Consider the following 25,500-nt stretch of genomic DNA (forward strand, 5'->3'; position numbering starts at 1 on the left):
TTTCCAAGTTATGAGTTTCCCCCCCTCTCCTGCTGCAAACTCAGAACCATATGCATCTTCAGTTATTTTAGTTTTTTTTAAGATGGAATCTTTATTCTTTTTTTTTTTTTTTTTTGCTTTTTGGAGGACAATTGGAGTTAAGTGACTTGCCCAAGGCCACATGGCTAGTTTTTGTGTTAAGTGTCTGAGGCCGGATCTGAACCCAGGTTCCTGACTCCAGGGTCGGTGCTCTATTCACTGCACCACCTAGCCACCCCTTGGAATCTTTATTCTTATTCCCACTGGTTCCTTGCCCCTCACCCTCAAAAATTTCCTCTCCCCCCCCCCCATTTGTTACCTCTTTCTTTGGTTTTGAAATTTGTTATTAGTTTGTTTTTCTTGCTTTTATCTTTAATTTATTTAATTATTCTCTTAGTTTCTTTCAATTAAATAGTCAAATAGATTCTCACTTCCTCTCACCTCAGTTTGTATTCTTCATTCTTTAAATTTCATTTGTCTTACCCTTTAAAAGATTTCTTACTGGATTTGATCCCCAGGTCATCCCTTACTGTCCTTTTTTCATTGTTTATCCTCCCTTTCTGTCTCTTCCAGAGTTTTATTTTTTGATTCATGACCTTATATTAATTTTATCCTTCTAGTGTGAACCTGCTCAAGCTTGAGCTTTGCTGACCTTAGACTTCAAGAAGGCTAAGTCATTTCCAGGCCATGGATGAAGCAGGAAAACAGGATCAGAATGTTTTAAAATTGCTTTCCTTTTCATTAGGAAGGGAAAGTTACAATGAAACATAGTTCCTTTCTGAAATTTCTCTAGTCTATCTTTGTTTTAGTCCCAGCTTAATTATGTTTTATTCTGTAGCATTTCTGGGAACATAGCAACGTCAAAATTAAATTTCTGGACAGAATACTGGCTTTAAAAATAATCAGTTCAGTGTGTGAGAGTCATTTCCTTACTTATTTAATTTACAGAAAGCAAATGCCATTTTATGCTTCCTTTCTTCTGTTCTTATTTAATCTTACCTGTTCATAGCCTTTTGTCTCAGTACCTTGCTGGCCAACTTGCTAGTTTTACTTTATTTAGTAAGATAATCTCTAAGGAACTAAATTCAGATGCAGAGGCCTGACTCTGGGAGGGGCTGATTTAGCACAACCTGGAACATGAAGCACTCCTTGACAGCTAGCAGCAGGACTTTCTCATAGCAGAATAAAGAGTCCAGCTCTTAATCATGGCAGCATGCCTACTTTACAGCATTCCTGCAGAAGCCTGAAGATTCCCAGAAATCCATGTCTGGCCAAAAAGAAGACTTGGGAAAGAGGTTTGTTCTTTTCCAGAGATAAGGACCAAGCTCAAAATTCATGACCGAAGTATTTTCCTGACTTTTCCTCAGATAAGGAATATTTATGTTTATATATTTATACATACATGTACATGTTACATGCTATTTACATATGTGTATACACATTTTATCACACATTCCACTTTTTTCTAAATTAGCTATATTTGAATGTGCATTTGAAGTTTAGCCTATGTGCTTGGCTTAAGAATTATGCTTATTTCTAGACTTCTGAGTAACAAAAATATCAGGATTTATTTTTTTTTCTTTTTTTAATCACAAACTTAAATATTGGAACCTAAATACAAAGTTAGAAAGAAAAAGTGATAGAAACATGAGAGGATTCAAAATATGTAGCAATAAGTATTTCATTTCAAGAAAGCCTATATGATAAATAATACTTGTGTTAAGAATTATCCATCTTTGCTTCTTTGTGAGTGTTCTTTTGTTCTCTGCTGTATACTTTTTTACTTTGTTCTTTTTTTCCCTCCCCTAACTCCTCCCCCCGAAGGCCATAATAAATTTAGATATGTTTCTCTATAGGTATAAATATATACATACCCTCCCCCATACCTCCAGAAAGCTACAATAAAGTTCAGATATGTTTCTCCTTTGGTAGAGATATACATACACATATGTTTTCCCAAACCTATTCTACTCCTGATCTTTGTTTTTATGTAGGTGCACTATATCTCTTGTTTCTTATCCCTCCTGCCTTCTCTACTTTACTTTTACCCACTACCTTGCCCTCCTTTGACTTGCCTATACCCCTGCAAGGATCCCTCCTCTCTCCTCTCATTCCCATAAATCTAAAATATCCTTCTGTACCCCTATTTACCTATTCATTCACCCTCCCCTCTAAATATCCCTCCCTTATCCTCTCCCTCCTCCCTTTGTCCCCACCTTTTTATTTCTTCTTAATTTAGAAGACTTTTATGCTCTTCTAAGTATGTACGTGTTGTTCTCTCTTGAACCCATTCTGGATGAAAGTAGGTTACCAGAACTACAAGCCCTCCCCCTCCCAATCTAATTCCGCTGTATCAGTTCTTTCTCTTGTACCTCATTTGTATAAAATAATTGCTCTTTTAATCTGTTCTTAAATGGTTTTACTTTGTAAATTCATATCATATTTAGGCATATCCCATCTTTCTTATGAACTACCCAATTATTAATGAGAATATTAGATACACATTTTACATATATAAAAAGTAAACAGTCTGTTTTTATGGATCCCTTATAATCAGTCTTTGTTATGTACTTTACATTTTTATTGGTTCTTGTATGTCAGATATTATATTCAGGAATTTTTTAAACAAAGTCTTGAAAGTCTGAGAGTTTATCAAATGTCCATTTTTTTTTCATTCAGGGTAATACTTAACTTTGCAGGGTATGATATTTTTGACCAGAGCCCCAGTTCTTTTGCTCTTCGATGTGTTGTGTTCCAAGACCTGCAGTCCTTTAATGTCTCTGCTTCTAGGTCTTGTGTAATTCTAATTGTGGCACCATCATATTTAAATTGTTTTAATCTTGATACTTTTAATATTTTTTCCTTGAGCTTAGGGTTTCAGAATTTGGCTGATATTCCTATGAGTTTTCCTCATAGGATCTCTTAAGTGGTGATTGATGGATTTTTTCTATTTCTACTTTCCCCCCTGTTGTAATGCTTCAAAACAATTTTCTTTGATTATTTATTGTAATATTGTATCAAGATTATTTTTTTGATTGTAGCTTTCAGTTAGTTAAATTATTTTTATTTTTTCTCTTCTTGATCTGTTCTCCAAATCTGTTGTTTTTCTTATAAGATGTTTTACTTTCTCTTCTATTTTTTCATTATTCATATTTTGTTTAATCATTTCTTTATGTGTTATAATTTCACTAGTTTTACTTTGCCCAATTCTAATTTTCAGGGTGTCATTTTATTCCTTAAGATAAGACAAAAAGATATCCTTTTCTAATTGGTTGACTTTCCTTTCATACCCTTCTTGTTTTTCTTGGATTATTCTTATTTTCTTTTTTAGTTTTTCCTCCATCTCTGTCATTTGATTTTTAAAGTCTTTTTTAAGATGTATGAATTCTTTTTTTGGGCAAGTGACCATTTGGGAGTTTCTTTACTTCAGTATCCTCCTCTGAAGATGAATCCTGGTTATCTCTTTTCCCATAATAGCTTTTCTATAGTTGGATTCTTTCTCTTTTGCCTGTGCATTTTTTTTGGTGTGGCAATAGCTTAATTATTTGTAATCACAGAGGCCTGCTGCTTGCTCTTAAAGTGGAACCTAGCTGGGAGATGTTTCCTCTTCACAGGGACCAAATCTCATCCTGGGATTTTCTTCTAATCTTCTCAAATTGTCCCAGGAGGAACCTATTATGCCCCTGTTCTTATTTATTTATCTCCACCCACACTTTGTTCACCCTAAGGTGCTATTTTAATTCTTGTGGGGGAAAATCTTGAGAGCTTGGAATTTTCTGACCTACTCTGCCATCTTCTCTCTAGGATTTCTTTTCTCATCATCTCTAACATGGAACTTAAAAAAATTAATTTATATTTCGTTTTCAACATTCACTTTTTTTTTTTTTTTTTGCTTTTTGGAGGGCAGTTGGGGTTAAGTGACTTGCCCAAGGTCACAGGGCTAGTAAGCGTGAAGTGTCTGAGGCCAGATTTGAACTCAGATCCTCCTGAGTCCAGGGCTCATGCTCTGTTCACTGCACCACCTAGCCACCCCTCAACATTCACCTTTATAAGATTTTGAGTTCTAAATTTTTCCCCCTTCCCTCCTTTTCCTCCTCCCCAAGATAGCATGCAATCTGATAAAGGCTATACATGTATGATCATATTCAACATATTTCCACATTAGTCACGTTGTGAAAGAAAAATTTAAACAAAAGGGAAAAATCAAGAGAAAGAAAAAAACAAAAAAGAACAACAAAAGAGAATATAGTATGCTTCGATTTGCATTCAGACTTCATAGTTCTTTATCTATTTATCTAAATGGATAACATTTTCCATCATGAGTCTGACACACACATCACAATTCTCAGGGTCCATACATCATTGTATTGCTCAGAGTCTAACAAAGTTGGTCATTGCATAATGTGGCTTTTGCAATGTGCGGTGTTCTCATGGTTCTGCTCACTCCATTCAGCACTGGTTCATCCAAGTCTTTTCAGGTTTTTCTGAAGCTCATCTGCTCATTCTTTCGTGTTCTATTACATTCATATACCACAACTTATTCAGCTGTTCCTCAGTTGATGAGCATCCAGTCAATTTCCAGTTCTTTGACACCACAAAAGGAACTGCTATAAATATATTTGTACATGTAGGTCCTTTTCCCTTTTTTAATGATCTCTTTGGGATACAGACCTAGTAGTGGTATTGCTGGATCAAAGAGTATGCACAGTTTTATAGCCCTTTGAACATAGTTCTAAGTTGTTCTTCAGAATGGTTGGATCAGTGTACTAACAATGCATTAGTGTTCCAATTTTCCCAACTTCTCCACCATTTATTATTTTCCTGTTTGTCATGTTAGTCCATCTGATATAACCTGGAAACTTCTTTGCCTTCTTGTTCATTCCATTTTCAAATTCATTTCTGAATAGTGGTAGCTCACATTTCTATGGTGCTTTATGGTTTACAGAGTTTTCCTCACAGTGTTGCAAGTTTTAAAATCTCACTTTTACAGATGAAGAAACCATTCCATAATAGTTTAAATTATTGCTCATGGTCATACATGTAATGAGGAAGGATTTGAACCCAAGCCTCTTGATTAAAATCAGTGATTTTTAAGCCCGAGAGCCTCTGGAATAGGACTCCCCATGCTCCCCTCCCTAATCCAAGTTCAGACTGGCCTTGCTTTTAGCCAACTCTTGTAGACCTTGTGGAAATTCATCTGGAAACTTCCTCTGCAGATGCAACTGCCCTCACCTCCTCAGCAGCCAAAGCTGCTAAGGACTTAGATGAGATTGTTTTCATCACCAGAGTCCTTGGCATTATCTAATCATGATCCCTTATTAGGAATGGATATGGTTTTATCGATTAAAATGACATTTAAGAAGACACATTGCCATGTACTTTGCTTCACCATGTTGATCACTGGACCTTTCTGTTCGACTTGCTGATGAAATCTATTTATGTTGTTTTCACTTTATTATTATTATTAGAATATGAGCTCCTTCCATGCAGGGACTGTTTTGCTCTTCTATTTGTATGCCCAGTGCTTATCACAGTACTTTGCACATGGCGCTTAAATGCTTTTTAATTCATTCATTACATCCAGATGCCTCTCTAAAAACACTGAATTTGGAGACAGAAGATTTGAATTTGAGTCTTAACTCTGATTATTACAACCCATATAACTTCGGGAAAAAAATTTTCCTTTTTGTGCCTCAGTTTCTTCATCTATAAAATGAGGGGTTTGTATCAATAGGTCTCTGAAGGCACTGAAAACTCATAGAATTCTGGTGTGTCTACATTGATCAAGTAAAGTAGATTCTTGCCAGATCCCTGGGCTTCCATTGTTGAAATGTGACCACAAAATTTATATCTATATATTTGTGTGTGATATACCTAAATGTGTATGTATAGATTTTTCCGAGGTCTTAGCATAGACCATAGGTCTATTGTCCTTGTCATTGTCAGGTTCCATTCAGTGATTCGTAAATGTCCGCCAGTTGCACAGACACAATCCTACCTTTTCTTTCAGTGTTTATTTTTGCAATTTAAAGATAAGTTTTTGATTAAGATATTTTCCTATTGTCCTTGCTACCTAATCCTTTCTCTCTCTTGGAGTCTAACTTTAAAAATGACCTTCCCCTGCCCTGCCTCCTAGTCCCATACTTTGATATTATTTGTGCTTTTCAGGAAAAATCTACTTTTATAATATTGAAATGTGTAATTGCCACCCCTCATTGGATGTTTCATTTTGCTGTCTTGGGTAATTATTGAGAATGTAAACTCCTCAAGGGTAAGGGGCTGCTTTCTTTTTGTCTTTGTAACTTCAGTGCCTTGCACTGTACTTGACAAATCAGAGGTCCCTTAGCAAATGCTTATTGAATTGAATGAACCTTGCCATTTTCCCCATCCCCAGCCCCTGACAATGGTTAAAATCTGCCTCATTCTGTAAACTGCTCATTTGGACTCAGAATCCCATTAAAAAACCATTTAGTAATGACTGTAGTTTCTGGAGTTAGAGCCATGTAGCCCAGAAGGAAAGCTGGAGGGCCTTGAACTCAGCGAATTAGTAACTGCCAGGAAATATGTGAGCTGAAATTCTGCTATTACAAACTACAAAAATAATTTTTAAAGTATAAAAACTCCCTATATTCAAGTGGGTGTTGAAAAGTTTAAAGTTGACTGGCTCATTGCCATCATTTTGGGACTCTGTTAACAATTTATATCATGCCTAGCAGAACTCTTAGTGAGATCCTTTTCTGAATCATATTTGATAACTGTTTTGGACTTTGTTACCAAAGTGATTGTCTCTGTACTAAACTATCAGTGTAGATCTCCAAGGAACTGGGTCTTTTGTGTTTTTAATGCTGGAACCAGGCAAGGAGGAATACTGTGAAATAAGCATGGTTTGGATTTCTGGTCTGCAATTAATTATTCACTTCTTTTCTTTTCCAAATTTTGTCTTCTTGAAGGGTTCATATTTAACTGTTAATTTCATTTGTGTTTTCAGTGCTTCCTACCCTCTAGAAAAAACAATGGAATGAAAGCCAAAACCACATGAAGTACCATACCATTCTTTAAAGCCCATTTCAAGTGTCTTCTCTTCCATAAAGCCCTCCCTGATTATCCCTAATAACTAACACTCTTCACCCTCAGACCTGATACCATCATTTGTTCTATAGCCCTCTGAAGTACATGTCTAGATTGGTGTCTTCATAAAAATCACGTAGTTGTACAGGACCTTAAATACCTTCTTGTTTAGTCTTTAATTTAACAAGATTTTTCTTGTTAATATCTGTGGGATCCTGATTGGAGAAAAGCCATAAAATACTGTAATAAGGTGAAAGCCTAAACATGGTGACATGTTAAAAATCATAACTTAGATACTGAATTAAAACTTATATACAATTTACCTATGAAAGCCATAACAAGAATATTGTGACCCACATGTGATGGGTACATGATCAATACACAAACTTTTATTTGGTCATAACATTAGCTTACTGCCCAAGCTCATTACTAAGCAGAATACCAAAAGTATACACCAATCAGTAGCGACATACTCTCTAGCTCCTCCTCCCTTTGTCTATATTTTTATAATTACAAGGGAATTTTGGGGGTCCTTTGGCATGGATCCACTGAACTGTCTGACTCCAGATTGCCCCTATTTTATAAGTAATTATAATGATTGATTAAACTTATTAATCTGGAGCTCCTTGTCCTCTTTGGTATCAAGAACATCATCCCATGGTTATGGGGGAGGTACAGGGTTCCCCAGCGAGGGGAATTCCAGACCTTAAAATAACACAGCAAGAAATCATTCAGCTTTTGTTTCAAGACTTCTAATGAGGGGAAACTATTTCCATGTAGCAAAGAATGAAAAAGAAAAGGTAAAAATCAATTGAGCTATCACCCAAGTATGAAAGAATTTGCATTATTCTTTACTCATAGACCCTTGTGGCTAAAAAAAGGGAAAGGAGATATATTTCTTATCTCTTCCCTATTTTCAAGCTTGGCCATTATAATTGTAGAATATTCAGGTTAATTTTATTTTTTATTTATATTTTTGTAATTATTGCCTGTATTGTATTCTTGGCTCTGCTTACTTTACTTTGTATGAGCTCATATAAATCTTCCCCTCTTTCTCTGTATTCTTCAAATTTGTTATTTTTTGGAGAAATCGTATTATTACATTCCTGATCTGTGGCCTTACCTAAATTTTAATCCCAACATAGTGGAAGTAAAGGGAGGTGGCATAACAGAGAAGGAGCACCTGATTTTGCATAAGAAGACCTGGTCATATTCTAGTCCTATTACTGCACAGCTGCAGGAGCTCTCTTTATGAAGTCTGCCTCTTTGTGTCTTACCTGCTGCCCTTTAAAATGAAGATATTGGATCAAAACAATTTCTAGGCTCAGCTTCAGGGTTCTGTGACTTCATGTCTAAAGCCAAACTCATTATCCTCCCAGACCTCCTTCCCCTAGTCTCCCCCTCATGATTTTCAGTTTCTGGTGGGAGTACACATTTTTTCTGACACCCTGGCTTGAAAATTTAGGAATCATTAAAAATGCTCCCTCTCCCTACCAGATCTTACCAGTTACCAAATCATGTTGATTAGTCTCTCACATTAGTTTTCTTTTTATTTTTTCTAAAGCATTTGGGGTTAAGTAACTTGCCCAAGGTTACACGGCCAGTTTGTTTGTGTGGGTGTTAAGTATCTGAGGCCAGAACTGATCCCAGGTCCTCCCAACTCCAGGGTCCGCGCTCTTACTGCGCCACCTAGCTGCCCCTCACATTACTTTTCAACTGTCCTTGCCCTTCCATTTTCACTGACACCCTTCTAGTGTAAGCCTTCATCATGGCATGTCTATCGTTACCATGACTTCTTACATAACAGACATAAAGTAGCTTTCATATCTCTTCTATTCAGTGTTGCCAGATTGGTATTCCTAAAACATTGTCATGGCAGTGTCCTGCTCAAAAACCTTCCATGATTTCCTCTTGCCTATATTAAAAAATCCAGTGAAACTAACCATCAAAGTATATTCAATGTTCCACATCCATTTTTCCTGTCTCTGCAAAGAAAAGATTAATTTTTTTCTTCTCTTGAAGGCCAAGGTAGAGAGACCCATCTTTTAAAAAAAAATCACTATTCTTTATGCTGACATAAAATTGAAGATAGCCCAAAGGAAAATGGAAGAATTCATGGTAGGTGGATATAAAGTGGCCACATTTTATTACTAACCAAATTACACCCCCAAATGGTATAAAATATTAAAAGTTCAGCTCCAAATTTGTAATCATATAAGCCTATGAAAGTGGTGTATAACTGGAAGAGGAGGTAGGCTAGTCATGTAGGAAGAGTGAGAGATAATCACTGAACAGTCTGTGCTACATTTGAATGAATGTGATATCAAGATACTATTTTGTTATGAACCTCTTTGGCAGTCTGGTGATGCCTATGGACCCCTTTTCAGAATGTTTTAAAATACATAAAAGAAAACACTTAGGATTATATAGGAAATTAATTATTTTGAAATTAAGTTATTTATAATCTGTCATTTTGGGGGGGGCAGCTAGGTGGTGCAGTGAGTAAAGTGCCGGTGCTGGAGTCAGGAGGACCCGAGTTCAGTTCCAGCCTCAGACACTTAACACCCACACATAACTTGCCGTGTAACCTTGGGCAAATTATTTAACCCCAATTGCCCACCAAAAAGCAAAAAAAAAAAAAAAATCCATTTTTTTTAAATGTGGAAATTTGTTTTACTTTATTTCACAGATTTGTTACAAGGATATTGTTTTTGTTTTTTTTAAAGCAATCGGGGTTAAGTAACTTGCTCAAGGTTACAGGCCAGTTATTTCTGGGTGTGGTGCTGAGTACCTGAGCCCGGATTTGATCCAAGTCATCCCGACACTGGAGCCAGTGCTCTTACTCGCTGAGCCACCTGGCTGCCCCTAAAGCAATTGGGGTTAAGTAACTTGCTCAAGGTTACACAGCCAGGTGTTTCTGGGTGGATGCTAAGTGTCTGAGCCCAGGATTCGATCTCCAGGTCTTCTCAACACTGGAGCCGGTGCTTTTACTTGCTGTGCTACCTGGCCACCCCTTTCTTTTTTTTTAATTTAATAAAATTATTTTATTTATTTTTAGTTTGCAACATTCAATTCCACAAGCTTTTGAGTTCCAAATTTTCTCCTACTCCTTATCCCCCATCCCCACCATGGTGGCAGGCAGTTCGATATAGGTTCTACAAATACCTTCACATTAAACATTAGGCAAGTTGTAAAGAAGGATTATAGCCTTGCATTGCTGAGAGGAGTCCAGTCTATCAAAGTTAGTTATTACAGATATGATGTGTCTGTAATCTTGTACAATAAGGGTTCTGCTCCCCTCACTCATCATCAGTTTATATAAGTCTCTTCAGGTTATGAAGTCTGTCTGCTCCTCATTTCTTACAGCACAATAGTATTCCATTACATTCATATACCAGAACTTGTTTAGCCATTCCCCAGTTGATGGATATCTCCTTGATTTCCAATTCTTTGCCACAAAAAGAATTGTTATAAATATTTTTGTACGTGTGGGTACTTTTCCCACTTGTATGATCTCTTTGGGATACAGCCCTAGAAGTGGTATTGCTAGGTCAAAGGTATGCACATTTTCATAGTCCTTTGGGCATACTTCCAAATTGTTTTCTGGAATGGTTGGATCAGTTCGCAACTCCACCAACAATGTATTAGTGTTCCAATTTCTCCACATCTTCTCCAGCATTTCAATCTATCATTTTTAGGACAAGTTCATAGATCTCAGGTTAAGAACCCTCATTCTTTTTTCTTTTTCTTTTTTTTAAAGCAATTGGGATAAAGTAACTTGCCCAAGGTTACATGGCCAGTTTTGTGTGTGTGTGTGGGTGTTAAGTTTCTGAGACCGGAACCAATCCTGGGTCTTCCCGACTCCAGGGCCAGTGCTCTACTCACTACACCACCTAGCCGCCCCAAGAACCCTCATTCTAAAGGAAGGCTGATCCAAATATTGGGCAGATAGATCCTTGTGGAGGGTTTAACAGAGAACATAAAAATCATAGACTAAGAAGACATGTTAGAAGGAATACCCACATCAATGAAATCAAAGGGCTATCAAAGTACAGAAGTAGTCAGGATTTTACGTTTATCCTTGTTAGCTTTCAGCTTAGTAGTGGGTTATGGTAGAAAAGAGTAATGGATCTGGAGTCAGAAGGTCTGGGTTCAAATCCTGGACTTATCTCTGTGTTATATTAAGTCATTTTTCTTCTCTGGGCCTCAGTTTCCTCAACTGGAAAATGAAGAGATTGAATTAGATAACCATTGAAGTTTTTTCTAGTTCCACATCTATGACCATCTTATATTTGGCCCAACATTCTAGTCTCTTGAGATATTTTTTAACTATCCTGATTCTGTCACCCAATATGGGTGGAATTCCTTCCTGAATGCATCTGAAAATTCGATAAGCATGGCATTTATAAGTTCATGCAAATCACTAATGGAAAATGTGAACAGAGTAGGGGGTAGGGCCAAGGATTAAGCCCTGTGGCAGTTCCTCAAGGCTGCTATCTAGCTCTACATCAATCAATAATTACTGCTCTTTGTGTCCAGTCATTCAATTTGTTCTGAAGACAATGAATTATTATCCAACCCACATCTGTCTATTCTGTCCATAAGAATATGACAAAAAGACTGAAATTCTCTGTTGAAATTTATGTATATTAGTCTATAGTACTTTCCTAATATAGACTAGTAACCATCTTTACAAGTTGAATTCTTGCTCATTATTTAAAGCCCAAATGACAACAGCTACAGGAAGTCTTTCTTCACATATACACATGTGTACACACTGTTGACATTAAGCTTTTCCCTTAAATTTGATTTAGAAATTTTTAATCACTTATAAAATATTGTGACTATAGTCCATAAGGACACTGAGAGTGCTTTTTATCTAATTTGTAACTCCCCCAGCATCTACCCAGAGTTCTCTGCACATGGTAAAAATAATAGCGAATATATATATATGTATATATATGTATAGTACTTAACTATGTGCAAGAATCTGTTCTAAGTGCATTGCAATTATCTCATTTGATCCTCACAACAACTCTGGGAGAGGTAGGAATTATCTTTATTCCCATATTATAGATGAGAAAACTGAGGCAAACAGGTTAACTTGCTCAGTGTCATACAACTAGTAAATGTTTGAGGCCAAATTTAAACTCATCTTTAATAAGTGTTTGAATTAATGCTCTGTTCTTAGTCTACATGATGGGAATGAAAGATGTGGGATAAGCATAGTTCTTTTACCTCTCTGGGCATGGCATCTATAAGAAATGAGGAGAAATAAGTTGGCAGTGGTGATCAAAGAGATCAAAACAAGGTGTGAAAATAAAATAATGAAACTGAATATAATGGAATTCTATTGTGCCTCAAGAAAATATGAGTCAGTTTCAGAGGTAGGGTAAGATAGGTAAGGAAGACTTTTATGAAATGATCCAAAGTGAAATGAACATAATCGGGAGAAGAATTTATACAGCAATAACAACATGGTAAAGACAAGCTCACCAATTAATTCTCAATCAGTGCTAATTGATATTGATTAATGAAATCAATTGCACTGGCAACATCGTTAGTCTCCCAGGCACCTTTTCATGTCAATGTATTTAGTGTATGTGTGTGTGAGTGTGCGCGCTACAACCATCTGGTACAGTTTCAAAGACAGATAAAGAGAAAATACAAAAAGACTTTTGAATAATTCCAACTAATTATTCATCATGAAGCAATATTTGGGAAGGATAGAACTGCTGGATTTACTTACCCTCAGTAAAAATTGAAATCTTCTATGAAGAGAAATCGCCTTACCCTGACAAAATTAACAATTCTGCAACTTTTCACCAATTGGAAGGTTGCCAGTCCAAGTCAGATGAGCACATTTGGGAAGAGAACAGTGCAGTGAGACTCCGATAAAATTGACTAAGGTTTTAAAATAACAGTTATAAACCTATATCAAGAATTTTAACTTAAGCAAAATCTCTTAAACTTTGCTGGTATCATATTCTGTTGCTGAACCCTGTGAGCCTGTTCCATTTGCTTCATTTTTCTGCCTTTCCTTTCCAGGTTTCCTTGCCAACTCTAAGTCTTCATTTTATGTTTAGCAGCCAATTCTATGTTGAAGAATATGAAATGGTAGGCAGATGGCTTATAAAAAAATCCAACATACCTCTATTAAAATGGAATGATAAATCTTCATCCTTTAAGAGTGAATTTAAATTGTAGAAATAGCCCCAGATCATTTAGAATCTCATCTGGTAATAAATAAAAAGATGGCAGTGGTGATCAAAGTGATCAACACAAGGTGTGAAAATAAAATAATGATACTGAATATAATGGAATTCTGTTGTGCCATAAGAAATTATGAAAGAGTTTGTTTCAGAGTAACCTGGGAAAACTCTTATGAAATGATCCAAAGTGAAATGAACATAAACGGAAGATTCAGAATTTATACAGCAATAACAACATGGTAAAGACAAACAGCTTTGAAAGGCTTTCAGAAATCTTATCAACACCTAATCACAATTCCTTTCTTTCTTTTTTTTTTTTTTTTAAAGCAATCGGGGTTATGTAACTTCCTCAAGTTTACACGGCCAGGTGTTTCTGGGTGGGTGCCAAGTGTCTGAGCCCGGGATTCCATCCCCAGGTCATCCTGGGTGCTCTTACTCGCTGTGCTACCTGGCCGCCCCACCTAATCACAATTTCAAAGGACCGATGAGGAAATACCCTGTGCACCTCCTGACAGAGGTAAATAGACTCAAATTGCAGGTTGAGACATACATTTCTAGACATGGCCAATGAGGGAATTTGTTTTTGCCTGACTAATGCATATTTGTAACAAAGGTTTTTTTCTTTTTTATTCCCAAACTATTTTCCCTATATGTTCAGTATCACCTTTTTTGTGCGTATTTTGAGATTATTTGTTGGTTTTGTAATTTTTGAAAATGTATATTCAGTTCACTAACTCTCTTCTACATTTTGTTAATGGATGTTCTTAGGAATATAATTTTCTCCTGAGGGCTGTTTTAAATGCATCCCAAAAATTTGGTATGTTGTTTCATAATTATAATTTTCTTTTACTAATTGTTTCTATGATTTGTTCTTTGTACCACTTATTATTCGGTGTTTCATTGTTAACTCCATTTTTGTGTATCTTTTCATTGTGCTTCCTGAAATGATTACTATTTTTATTGCCATATGGTCTGTAAAAGATATATTTTCTTCTACCTTTTTAATATTTATTGGCAATATCTTTGTGCCTTTTTTGTTAATTTTCCATATAATTCTGAGAAATAGATTTATTCTTTTGCAGTTCCATTTAGAAGATGTTATAAGTTTTTTTTAGCATTGTTTTGTCCAGAAATTTGTTCAATTTTATATTTTCCCCTTTGTTTATCTTTCTATTCATTTGTCCAAAATATAGAGAAGGATGTATTGTGTTACTGCCTATGACTTCTTGTAATTCAGTGAATTTTTCCTTTGTAAATATAAGTGCTTAGACATTTGGAGCATATAAATTTAATATTGCTAATGGTTTGTTGTCTATGGTTCCTTTCAGCTTAATGTAGTTTTATTGTTTATCTCTATGTCGTGGATTTTTGTTTTTGCTTTGTCTCATAGCATGATTACAAATCCTACTTTTTGTATTCCCTTGATGCATAGTAAGTTTTTTTTCCCCCCAGGCCTTCATTTTTATTCTATGTATGTCATTGTTTTTTTAGGTGTGATAGATTGTGGGGTTTTGCTTTCTTCTCCAATCTGTCACTCTCTTTTGTTTTATTGGATTTTATAATTTATTCAAAATTCAAATTATGAGGGTAAGATCCATGTTTTCCTACATTTCCTCCACCATTTTCCTCTAAATGATTTGGAAGAGAATGGTAAGTTGGGGTAAGATTGTGCCCTCAAAAAAGAAAAGAAAAAGGAAATACAAGAGAAACATTGAAGCATTTTTGTTTAAAATTTTTTTTAGCATTTTCAAAATTTTTAGTTCCAAATTTTCCCTCTCTCTCAGCCTGTTTCCCATCCATTGAGAAGACAAGTAAAACGGTACCCATTGTACATGTGAATTCATTTAAAACATATTAGCTGTATTGCAAAAAACCAAACCAAACAAACAAAATCCCAAACTAACAAAACAAAAAAGGCAAGAAAAATAAAGTGAAAAAATATGTGAAGCATTTTTTAAATGAAAACTGAAAGGTCAGATGTAATCACAGATAAGCAGGGTAGCTTTAAGAGTTGTGTGTTGAATTTATTATATACTTAAAAAAAACCCAAACTATACATAATAGAAATTTGCAGTTTTGTGTACAATCTACTTTTTTGTGTTCTACTGTGTTTATGGAAGTACTCATTTTATTTGGTGTTTGTTAATATTAGAATTTTCCAAAAACAATTTAAAAAAATAAAGGAACAAAAAGTAAAGTAACAGTTCTGATTTAGGTATGTGATTCGCAGACCGGTTATGAAGATGGTTCCAAAGAAGAGTTAGATACAAAAACATTTTAGGGAATGACAAAATTGTTAGAGTAAGTATTTTGATGGCCATCATTTATCTGAATATACAACCTCAAGGGTGTTTATTTAAAACCAAATCTTTAAAGTTACATGTTACAAATATACATATGATATGATATGGGGAAAGAGGTGGAGCAGAAGGGCCTCACTTCTCTAAACTTGGTAACATTGATAATTTCAGAATAAGAAGCTGACCCTAGAGATCGCCTTCTCCAAGCTGCTAACCCACTTGCTAGAGAAAATATTGCTCCTTATCTCTCATACTGCTCTCCTGGTACCTGGGTTAGATCCCCAGTACAAAACTAAATCAAACAAATTAAAATAAATTTCACTAAAAAGGGATTTGGCTGAGTTTTTCTGAGAAATACGCCGCCCCCCCTCCACTTCCAGCTGGCCATATAGTTCTTATATACTTCAACTTCTCTTTTCAACCTTATTTAGGATCTTTATGATCTATAGAGACCCTATAGATTTCCTTGAAGGTTTGTCATGCCCTCATGGCAATCTAACTTTCCAGAATTCTGATGCTGCTTCCCTGGTGTAGCTCTATGGGGAGATGGAATTATCCTTTCAATTTATTTCCCAAAGATTCCTTCAAACCATTAATTTTGTATAAATTATATGATGGCTTTTCATTTCAGGGAGGGGTGGAGGGAAGGAGAGAGAGTTTTGGAACTCAAAACTTAAAAAAAAGAATGTTAAAAAATGTTTTTACATGCAATTGGGGAAAAATTGCTACTAAACTGCTACTCAAAGGTCACCTTGTGTATCACAATATCTTTAGATTGAAGCTTGGTTTAGGTTTAGATTGAAGCTTGATTTAGGGTTGCTTCTTAAATTGAAAGATATAACACTATGGATAATATATAACATATGGCACTAGTTCAGTGACTAATTTCCATTAAAGGGGAGATATGGGTTGTGAATTAGAAGATTCGGAATAAATGTTCTTAATGTGGATACTCTTACCAAAGATCACATTGGTGATTTTTCCATGTGGAAAAATTAGCACAAAATGTGCCCAGGGAAAGCAGCATGAAAGCAGGGTTAGGGTAAGGTGATCAGGAAAGAATTCATGTGGGATACAATGTACCATCTGGTAGCTTCCTATTTTAACCGATTATTCTTACCAACTAGATGCTAAGCTTAGCTCTGAGTGCTGTCAACACCCTTTATTCATTTCCTGGGGGACAAAACCTGTTTGTGCCCTTTCCTAGTTGTGGCTGTGGCTACAGACTTTGAGACAAAATTATGGAACTGTACAAGGGGTATGTGGGTTCTGTGACATGGGCATGTGGATGACTCAACTTGCATTTCACCTCATGAATTCTATCTTTTTTTTTTCCTGCTGCTTTCCTGATAGTTAAGCTAGTGTTGGCTTGATCTATCAGACAACAAGCATTTATTAAGCACCTGCTGTGTTACATTTTTTATGCTAGGCTGTGCTAGGGATGTAAAATGGAACAGTCTCTGCCTTCAATGGCAACATGTAAATATGAAGTATGTACTATAATAATACAAAAATAAACGGGAACAGCTAACTGGCTCAGTGGATAGAGCTCTAGGTTTGGAATTAGGAAGATTTGAGTTCAAATATAAGTATCTCAGATACTTACTAGCCATATGACCCTGAGCAAGTCATTTAACTTCTGTCTGCCTCAGTTTCTTCAACTGCAAAATGGGGATAATAATAGTACCTATCTCCCAAGGTTGTTGTGAGGCTCAAATGAGATAATATTGTGAGATGCTTAGCACAGTGTCTGGTATATACTAGATGTTTGATAAATGCTTACTTTCTTATCTTACCAGATAGAAGGTAGTTTTGCAAGGGAGACAACTAGTAGCTAGGGGAGTTAGGAAAGGCTTTAGGGAGAAGTTTAGGTTGAAAGTAAGGGAGTCTGTGAGGTAAAGGTGAAGATGTTAAAATTGATTATCTGAAATAAAAGGAAACTGTTCATTTACCCATGTCATCTATTACTTAATTTGCAAAGCTATCATTTCTATACTGGATCAGGTCACCTGACTTCTCAGAGGTCAAAGACAAGGAATGATTTATGGACATGGTTTTTATAACAAAAAAGAGGAATAAAAAAGTGACAGAAATTTGTTTTGAACATAATTCAATTGGACAAGGTAGGTTACCTGACTAGTTAGCTTCTTTCAGACTTTCTTAATCCTATGCCAGAAGTCCTACCCTCCAGGTGGTACCTTTTGTAACCAGAAAGTGTACTGGGAAAGAGGAACTTGTGGTCAGTGGTTAGCAGGTACCACCTCACCGCCCATCTTCCTTAGAAGAGTTCATTACATTAACATAGATTAAAAAAAAAAAGAGTGGGGGCTTAACCTGTGGCTAACTTTTTTCCAGGTGAATTTAACCTCTAATCAACCCTGATTTCTGCTCTAAAGGGAAATTTAACATTTTGAAAAACCTTATAATCTTATGATTATTTTATTCTTCTAAATTATCTGCTACTAAATGATAAAGTTCTCAATCTATCTATTCACTGAATCTATAGGTAACCTAGATTTGAGATTTATCTGTGTTAGTATGGCTAGCTCTTCCTACAGAAGGGAGCCTAGTCCTATAATCAAACTAAAAATAAATCAAAGTAATAACAAATAGCCGATTTTTTTTTCAAAGACAATACATTTCAATCACTGGGAACAGCCAGTACAAATGTATAGGGATGAGTAATGGAGACCAGTTTAGCTGGTAAGGAAAGAGAGTAATGTAAGAGTTGACAGGAGGAGTGGCCAGGTAGCACAGAGAGTAAGAGCACCGGCTCCAGTGTTGAGAAGACCTGGAGATCGAATCCCAGGCTCAGACACTTAGCACCCACCCAGAAACACCTGGCCGTGTAATCTTGAGCAAGTTACTTAACCCTGATTGCTTTAAAAAAAAAAAAGTTGATGGGAAAGGTAGATTGAGGTGTGGTTGTGAATGGCTATAAAAGCCAAATTTAGGAATTTATGGTTTATTGTAAAAGTAATAGAAAGCCACTGGAGTTGGTTGAGTAGGGGAATGACCTGTGTTTCAGGAAAATCACTTTGGTAGCTAAATAGAGGATGAATTGGAGTGAAGAGAAATTTGATTCAGGAAGAACAATTAGGAGGCCAATAGAATAACCCTGGTGAGAACTGAAGAGGATTTGAACTAAGATGATGGCTGTTATTGTAGAGTGAAAAAAGAATGGATATGAGAGATGTGAGAATTGACAGAACTTGGCAACTGATAAGATACTTGGGGTAATGGAAAGTGAGGAATTGAGGATGATAGCAAGGTTTCAAATCTGAGAGTCTGGAAGTAAGATAGTTTTCCCACAAGGGAAATTTAGAATAGGGGAAGGTTTGGGAGATGCTGAATTCTGTTTTGGACATGATAAGTTTGAAGTGCCCATGAGATATACTAATGTGGCACTAGAGTCTCTAAAAGAAGACTAGTGCTGAATGTATGGATGTCATATATACATACACACATTTATGTTCATATATATGTCATGTATATAGTCATCAACATAAAGATGGTAATGAAACCCATGGAAGTTAATAGGGACACCAAGTGAGAAAGTATAGAGAGAAAAGAGAAGACCTAGGAAAGAGATTTGTGCACTTAAAACTAGAGAGCATGATATAGATGATGAGCCAGCAAAGGAAACTGAGACGGAATGGTCAGGCAGGTAGAAGAACCAGGAGAGAGTAGGGTCACAAAAACCCAGAACTAAGTGTATATCCAAGAGGAATTTGGTCAAGAATATCAGAGAAGTCCAGTATGAAAATTTAGAAAGGTTAACAGATACGGTGATTGAAATCATTGCTAATTTTGGAGAGAACAATTTCATTTGAACGATAAGGTTTGAAACTCATTTTCAAAGGATTGAGAAGTGAGTGAGAGGAGAGGAAATAGAAGAAATAGAGACTTTTTTTCTTGGAGTTTGTCTAAGAAAGGGAGAAGAGATATAGGAGGATAGCTTGAGGAGATGGTAAGGTTTGGTGAATGATTTTTCAGGATTGGGGAGATGTGGGTATGTCTGTAGGTCACAGGGAAAGAACCAGTAGATACTGAGTGAAGATTAGAGAGATTAAGGAGGAAAAGCTTCTAAAGAATATTTCTAGGCTCTCAGGGCTCCACCGCGCCTGTTGGTGCTCCTCCTTCTGGGGCCAGGTGGGCCCTGCCGGGGCCTGGCCTCGGAAGGGCCCCAGGAGCCACTGCCTGTGATCCGCGTCCTGCGGCCTTTGCAGCTGCGGCGCGAGGCCAGGGCCCGAAGCAGGCCCGCGCCGCGGGCGGCGGTGCAGCGGCCCAGGCCGCTGCTGATCGCGGCGCGGCGGCCCGAATTCAGCCAGCCGGCGCGTCTGACGCTAGGCCGCTGGGAGCGCGCGCCGCTGGCCTCTCGCAGCTGGAAGCACCAGCGCTCACGGGGCGACCATTTCTCCATCGAGCGCAAGCACCGCAGGGCGCCCGCGCTGCCGGCCTCAGCCCGGGCCGAGGTAGCGGCAGAGCACGAGCAGGAGGCTGGGGCTGGCTTCGCCGCCCTGGGCCTGCAGCCCCGTGTGCTGGAGGCCCTGCAGCAGGCCGCTTCTGCCTTGGTGCGGCCCACGTGGGTGCAGCTACAAGCGGTGCCCCCTCTGCTCCGTGGCTGCCACCTGCTCTGCGCGGCTGAGACTGGCAGCGGCAAGACCCTGAGCTATGTGCTGCCCCTGCTGCAGCGCCTACTGAGCCGGCCCAGGCTGGTGGCCTTCCTGCCCGCGCCCAGAGCCTTTGTGCTGGTGCCCTCTTGAGAGCTGGCCGAGCAGGTGCGGGCTGTGGCGGGGCCGCTGGGCCGGGCCCTGGAGCTGCACGTGCGGGAAATCGGCGGCGGCCGGGGCATGGGCAGCGTCCGGCGGCAGCTCTCCCTGGACCTCCCCCCCCCCCCCCCCCCCCGATATGCTGGTGGCCACGCCGGGGGCCCTGTGGAAGGCGCTGAAGCAGCGCCTGCTGAGCCTGGAGCAGCTCTGCTTCGTGGTGCTGGACGAAGCGGACACCTTCCTGAGAGCTTCCTGGAGCTGGTGGAATATATACTGGCCAAGAGCCCCGTGGCCGAACACCGGTTGGAGCTGGAGGACCCCTTCAACCCTAAGGCCCAGCTGGTGCTGATGGGCGCCACGTTCCCCGAGGGAGTGGGAGAGCTGCTGAGCAAAGTCACGGACCTGGGCTCCCTCACCACCATCACCAGCCCCAGGCTGCACTGCCTCATGCCTCATGTCAGGCAGAGGTTCCTGAGGCTCAAGGGCAGTGAGAAGGTCACCGAGCTGATACAGACCCTCAAGCAGCATGGGGAAGGCGAGCCTGGCTCTTCTGGTGCGGTGCTGGTCTTCTGCAACACCTCCAGCACCGTGAACTGGCTGGGCTACATCCTGGACGACCACAAGGTCCAGCACCTGAGGCTTCAGGGTCAGATGCCAGCCAGCATGAGGGCGGGCATCTTCCAAGCCTTCCAGAGTGGCGTCAGGGACGTCCTCCTGTGCACGGACATCGCTTCCCGGGGCCTGGACAGTACTAGGGTGGATCTGGTTATCAATTACGACTTTCCGCCAACTTTGCAGGACTATATTCACAGAGCGGGCAGGGTGGGCCGAGTTGGGAGCCAGCTGCCCGGATCTGTGCTTAGCTTTGTGACTCATCATCGGGATGTGGAGCTGGTTCAGAAGACTGAGCTGGCTGCTCGGAGGCGGAGAAGCCTCCCAGGCATAAAAACTTGTGTCAAAGAGCCTTTGCCCCCCATAGAATTGACTGGTTAGCTAGCCGGTGACGCTGAAAATGTGAGTATTTATAACTCTGAACAAAGGACACTTGTGGTTGTCAAAGAATGTGAAGAGCCCACTCCAGAGTGAGAGGAGGATTAAATTGGCATAGGAAAAGTCTTTGGGCTTGTGAAGTACCAGTCTGTAGCTATAGGAGGGCTACCAAACTTTGGTTTTGGATTTTGTGTAGCTCTGCATAATAGTGTGAACTTTTGTGTAATAAATCCTAATTTGACTGTTTTGCATTTAGTGTAAACTACCTCAGCAATAATATCACCTGCTCTATTTAAATAGTGCGGGCATGTCCAAAATTTTTTAATATGGGATACATGATCAATTATTATGCAGGCCATACGAATTTCTTGCCTGGTGAAATATCCTTTTTCCCCCCAGTTTGTAATTAGTGTCCTTTTTTGCATCACAATCATTTCTTTATATGCTCTTCCCTCTTGTAACAAAAAAGTTTTGCCAGTAGAGCAACTGTGTCAATCCTGGTCTTCCACATTCAGTAGTCAAGTAAATGGTTCTGGTTCTTACTTTGCTCTAGATTTTCCTTAAGCTATATTTTTTTTATTTCTTAGTTTCCAGACCAGTGATTTCATCAGTGTAGGAAACCCTACTAATGTAGATCTTTAACTGTTAGTATCTTTTGGTCTTAGTGACTAGTAGCCTTGGGTACTGAAAGAAATTGTGATTCCTCCAGGGTCACAGCTAGTTTGTGTGGGAGAAACTTGAATCCTGCTCCTGCTCCTGCTCACTCCTCTCTGAGGCCTGTCCTTATTCTGCTGGGTCTGTCCTATATGCCATGCTGCCTCTCAGAAGGATCTGATAGATTTATATACCATAATTTGCTTGATTATTGCCCAGTCAACTGAAGTGTCCATATCTTACTGCTAGATACATATCCCAAGAAGGTCAGTCATAAAAAGAAAGGCCTTATAAACACCAAAACATTTTTGTAGTAGCGAAGAATGGGAAACAAATTAGATGTTTATTTGTTAGGGGTGGCTAAACAAATTGTGATATATGAATGTAAATGGAATATATAGTAACATGAGAAAGCAGAGGAAATGATGCAAAGTGAAGTCAGCAGTGAGATGTGCAGTAGAGATAGCATGCTGGACCTGGAATCAGGAAGACTTGAGTTCAAATCCAGCTCCAGACACTAGCAGTGTGACTGGGCAAGTCCCTCTTTGTTTACCTTGCGGGGTAGTTGTGAGGACCAAAAGAGATAATATTTATAAAGATTTTCACCCAATGGCTGGCACATAAAATCTATCTTATCTTTATTCCCTTTTCCCTGAGCAGAACCAGGAAAATATATGCAGTGGCTAAAACAGTGAATGGAAAGAACAAAATAAAACTAAACTTAATGTGGAATTAAGATAAGAGCATGTCCTTCCTTTGCAATAATGGGGGCTGAGTATGGGACTCCCTTTAGAATGTTAGATTTGGGTGATGTGTTGATTAATTTTGCTGAACTGTTTTTTTTTCTTTTTCCTTTGTTAAAAAGGATGGCATTTCATGGGATAGAGGGAACATATTGAAAAATGAGATAAATACATTGAAATGAGGTAAAAACAAAAGCAAAAAAAAAAAAAAGAATATTTCTAAACACTTCCATAAACTAGGAACGAAATTAGAATGCTAGAAAATCAACAAATTAAAAAATCCTAATTAAACCCCAAATTAGAAATTATAAAACTCAAAGAGATTGATAATGAAAATTTAAAAAAAACAATAATTCGATTTTTAAAAATTTGTAGCTTTTTCATGGGGGAAAACAACAGAAAAACCATTAACAAATTTGATTAAAAGGAATAAAAAGAAAAATCAAATTACTAGGATAAAAAATTATAAAGAATTCACAACAAATACAGACTATATAAAGGATACTATTGGAAAAAATTTCACCCAATTATATGCCAATAAACTTGACAACTTAAATGAAATAAGTGAATTTATAAAAATATAAGATACTAAAAATAAAAAGTCAGAAACAGAACAAGAAATAGAGAATCTAAAAAACATAATTTCCAAGAAATCAAACAAACCAGAAATGGACTTCCAAAGAAAAACCTTCAAGACTAGATGGATTCATAAATGAATTCTATTAAACATTCAAAGAACAGGTAATTCTATTACTATATAAATTATTCACAACAAAGCAAAAGAAGGGATCCTACAAAAATCTTTGTGTGACAAAAATATAAACCAGGAAGAGTTAAAATAGAAAAAGAAAACTATAGGTCAATATCCCTAATGGACACTGATGGAAATTTTTTAAAAATTATTTCTTTACTTTTTGTTTTCAAGAATCACTTCCATAAGATTTGGAATTCCAAATTTTCTCCCCATGTCTCGCCTCCCCCATCCCAAGATGATGTGTAAATTGATATAGACTCAGCATATACATTCATATTAAACCTATTTTCACATTAGTCATGTTGTAAAGAAGAATTAGAATCAATGGGAGAAACCACAAGAAAGAAAAAACACACAAGAGAGAAAGACAGAGACAGAGAGTGCAAATAATATGCTTTCATCTACATTAAGACTCCACAGTTCTTTTTCTGGATGTGGACAGCATTTTCCATCATGACTCTTTTGGAGTTGTCTTAGGTACCATGTGTACCATGTTCTCCTGGTTCTGCTCACTTCACTTAGAATCAGTTCATTCAAGTCTTTCCAAGTTTTTCTGAAGTCTTTCTGCTTATCATTTCTTATAGCATAAAAATATTCCATTACATTAATATACCACAACTTGTTCATCCATTCCACAACTGATAGGCATCCCTTCAATTTTCAATTCTTTGCCATCACCAAAAGAGCTGCTATAAATATTTTTGTACATGTGGATCCTTTTTCCACTTGTATGATCTCTTTAGGATACAGACCTAGAAGTGCTATTGCTGGGTCAAAGGGTTTGCACATTTTAAAAAATTAAATGCTTTATTAACTTCTAGTTTACATCGTTCATTTCCACAAGATTTTGAGTTACAAATTTTCTCCCCGTTTTTCTCCGACACTACTCCAAAATAGCAATCCCACTGGATATCCCCTCCTCCAATCTGCTCTCTCTCATATCTTCTCCCATACCCCCTCAAACTTTCCAGTAGGGCACGGTGGATCTCTATGCCCCAGTGCCTGTATATCTTATTTCCCATTTACATGTAAAATAATATTGATAATAGTGTATATATATATATATATATATATATATATATAACATTTGATTTTAAAACATTGAATTCCAGATTCATTCCCTTGGTTTGCACATTTTTGTGCATCGTTCCAAATTGTTCTCCAGAATGGTTATAATCAGTTCACAACTCCATCAACAATGCATTAGTGTTCCAATTTTCCCACATCTCTAGCATTTATCATTTTCTTGTTTTGTCATGTTAGCCAGTCAGTGTGATGTGGTACCTCAGGGTTGTTTTGATTTGTATTTCTCTAATCAATAGTGATTAAGAGCATTTTTTTGGAGTGGGGAAGACAAGTCAATTAGGGTTAAGTGATTTGGCCAAAGTCACACAGCTAGGAAGTGTGTCATGTGTCAGAGGTCACATTTGAACTCAGGTCCTCCTGACTCCTAGCTGACCTGAGCATTTTTTCATATGACTATAGATATCTTTAATTCATTCCACTGAAAACTGCCTGTTCATATCCTTTGATCATTTATCAATTGGAGAATGACTTGTATTCTTAAAAATTTGACTCAGTTCTCTATATATTTTAGAAATGAGGACTTTTATGAGAGACACTGGTTGTAAAAATTCTTTTCCAGTTTTCTGCTTCCCTCCTAATCTTGGTTGCACTGATTTTGTACAAAACCTTTTCAATTCAATGTAATAAAAATTATCCATTTTATGTTTTGCAATGTTGTCTATCTCTTGTTTGACCATGAATTCTTCTCCATAAATCTGATAGGTAAACTATTCCTTGCTCTCCCCGTTTGCTTATAGTATCATATATATCTTTATATCTAAATCATGTACCTATTTTGACTTTATTTTGTTATATGGTGTAAGACATTGGCTTAATGCCTAGTTTCTGTCATGCTATTTTTCAGTTTTCCCAGCAGTTTCTTTCTTTCTTTCTTTCTTTCTTTCTTTCTTTCTTTCTTTCTTT

General features: G+C 37.7%; 1 long non-coding RNA gene and 1 pseudogene across 2 annotated transcripts; both read left to right on the forward strand.

Annotated features, from left to right (window-relative positions):
- Positions 1-303: 303 nt before the first annotated feature.
- LOC138168893 (uncharacterized) lies at positions 304-14,505 on the forward strand. Of its 2 annotated transcripts, none has more exons than XR_011170230.1 (2): positions 304-9,204; positions 13,626-14,505. It is a non-coding gene; the product is annotated as an uncharacterized lncRNA (long non-coding RNA). The 2 variants fall into 2 exon arrangements; XR_011170231.1 differs by having other exon boundaries at positions 304-1,313.
- A 5,099-nt stretch (positions 14,506-19,604) lies between these two features.
- LOC138171199 (probable ATP-dependent RNA helicase DDX28) lies at positions 19,605-23,826 on the forward strand (annotated as a pseudogene).
- The last annotated feature ends 1,674 nt before the right edge of the window (positions 23,827-25,500 follow it).

The sequence above is a fragment of the Petaurus breviceps genome, unplaced genomic scaffold, assembly GCF_028583685.1.
Source record: "Petaurus breviceps papuanus isolate PSGF00001 unplaced genomic scaffold, PetGlider_PUasm1.0 126, whole genome shotgun sequence".
Classification (NCBI taxonomy): domain Eukaryota; kingdom Metazoa; phylum Chordata; class Mammalia; order Diprotodontia; family Petauridae; genus Petaurus; species Petaurus breviceps.